A 3,112-nucleotide genomic window follows, 5' to 3' on the forward strand; every position below is an offset into this window, starting at 1 on the left:
AAGCTATCCAAAATATCCAATATTCCATACCCTATCCGAGCCCTATTCGGACCCTACCTGGACCCGAACCAGACCCGATAAAAAATGAATAGCATACAGATAAAAAAAAATTACTCATTAAAGTTTCGGGTATGGGTTCGGATATTTTATACTCATACCCGATTTAGACCCGACCCGAACCCAACTTTTAAATAGGTAGGATCCGGAGTAGTTTTCAGATTCGCACCCGAACCCGGACCCGGACCTGGATCCGGTGAAATATCCAATAATAAAAAAAAAATAAACTTTTGAAGTTGAAGAATCAATTTTAATATGACTTATAGATGAGGAGTCACTACGTATTTTCATCCTAATGAAACCCTAGCCATCTCTTTTACTCATTTCTTTTGGTTGATATGAGCAATTTTTAAAGGTAAACCTTTAAAATCTCTTTGTTGAGTACTTTTATGGTACGTTCTAATAGAGTTTATTTGACAGGTTCAACATTTTTTTTGGTGAAAATCTTGCAAAAAGAACCAATCGACAAAGAGAAAAATTTTGATAACTATTTTATTGGCTATTCTGACTATTATGTTATTGTTCACTCATGAAAATTAAAAAATTTGAAACTTATTTTTTCACTGTAATGTTTCATGTATGCATTTTAACTATATAATAGTATATGCATATATTTTGGACCAATGTATTGGGATATTTTTTTTTTTCTTTTGAATGAATTTTATTGGCTGGTACAACTTATTAGAACACGAGTTTTTTATGGGGAGTTTATAGTTTGTCTATAGACTATTTAATAATGTCTATAAAAAATATATTTATATGGGTATCCGTCTCCGATCTAGACATTATCCATATCCGGTCTTGAACAGGTAGTATATACCCAGACCCGCACAAATAGATCCGATGGTTATATTAGTAACTTAAGTACCTAGACCCTGACCCGACCCGAAGTTAAATGGGTAGGGTATATTTATACTTTTCTAACTATTTGTTTTAGGGTATGGATACAGTATATTAATTATCCAGATCTGATCTGATCCATGGACACCTTTAAGTTTGGACCCAGGGGGAGTTTGTAACGCTCTAATAGAATATATGAGGCATGCAAGTCAGTAATAGTAACTAGACTTAAATATTTTAGATCGGTGGTTTGAATCCAATGAATTATTATTGCTAGCGGATCTGTTTGTTACATATTTGCCATTCGATATATTTATAAGGGTCAATTTCATTTGTGCCCCTCTAAACTTCAAAAATATCCTAGATGCCCCTATAAATTTGATTATATCACAATTACCTCTACAAATACTTACTAGTTTTCAAATATACCCTTACCCTTACTATTCATCTCTTTATAGAATGATAAAATATTTAGATTATCATAAATATGGTCGAAATGTCCATTTTGCCCTTAACTTCTAAAATTTTTTACAAAAGTATTTTAGCATGATATATTTATTTTAAAATATTAAAATTTATAATAAAATATATCATTTTACTACTGTGTAGTTTGTAAAATAAGATACTAAAATAAGATACTTTATATCATTTATTTTAAAATTCGAGATACCAAAGCACAGAAATTTGTACTAGTTCAAATATCTTAATTCACATCATGCATATATATTTAAGTTATATTTTGAATAAATTGTTTAACCTTATTTTAATGAGTCAATTGATAACAATTTTTTGCTAAATTTTTTTCAAAATTTTTGATTTTTTGATTTTTTAGCTTAATTTGTCATGATTATATATATTTTTTAATTGAAAATTGATAATAAATTAGTGTAAAGGTTATTTTTAAAAAAAAAATTTTTAATAAAATTATTTATGATATTTTAATTTTTATAGGGGCATTCATAATATTAGATTTATTTGGAAGGACAGTTATAAAATTTTTTCTGTTTATAAAGAGTTGAAACTAACTTTTTTTTAATACAAATTTGATTTGCATTTATTGAATCTCATGTGGAATTCAGTTTCCAAATTCGATCGGAATTTATCGCTGTCACTTTCATCTCTGGAAATTGGGCGGCATTTTTTGGAAACTTATAAAACAATTCCACACTTCCGACTAATATCTGAGTTGGCACTGACGCATTCACCAGAACTCCTGTACAGTGTACTCAATTCAACGCATTCACACGTGCGAACTTATCGTGGGCACGCACTCCCATACCGGGGCCCACTCGAATGAAAAAGTTTAGAATGCTGACGATGTCGTGTCCGCAAATTAATCAATTTTTTTTAAAAAAAATTTACTCATTACATTATAATTATTATAAAAATATTTTTATTATATTTTGCTCTAAAAAAAAATGTTGTTGACTCGGAACAAATAATGTAATGTTTTTTTTTTTTTGAGAGATAGATAGCACGTTATCTGTTTTGTTTATTTTATTTAGAAATAAATTTAATTATAAATATGAATCAACTAAGATTCGAACTTAGGATCTCGAATACCAACCACCAAATTCTTAACCGCTTGCTTTAGGGACAGTCGGTACAAATAATATAGTGTTGGTGTTATGTTCACTATGAGATGCGGCCATCTTATGCTGGTGTGCACTGAGTAGGGCTGGCAAACGAGCGAGCCGGCTCACGTTCGACTCGTGTTCGGCTCGATATTCGGCTCGCTCAAGCTCGACTCGAAATTAAATGAGCCGAGCTTGAACAAAAAAAAAGACTCGAAATTCATTTCAAGCCGAGCTTGAGTATTACTCGGCTCGTTCGAATTAGGCTCGAAAAGCTCGAAAAGCTCGAAAATATATATATATATATATATATATATATATATATAGGCCGGGGCTACTATACTCTTATGAGTATAGACCCCCTTATACTCATAAATTTTTAACCGTTGATTGATGAGATGTGTGGTTAGGATGATGGTGGTCCCCACTTAGAATGATAGAGATACACATAGAGATGAGTCCGGCTACTATACTATAAATAGTACCATTTAACCGATGAAAATGATTGAATGGAATAAAGTTAAGGATCGAAAACCTATGATCATATCCACCAATGAGACAATACTCATAAAACCATACCACCCACGCAACCCTAGGGAAACAATATCAAGTTAACCGGGCACCACTATTATTCAAACCGC

This window comes from Ananas comosus, linkage group 5, assembly GCF_001540865.1.
Source record: "Ananas comosus cultivar F153 linkage group 5, ASM154086v1, whole genome shotgun sequence".
Classification (NCBI taxonomy): Eukaryota; Viridiplantae; Streptophyta; class Magnoliopsida; order Poales; family Bromeliaceae; genus Ananas; species Ananas comosus.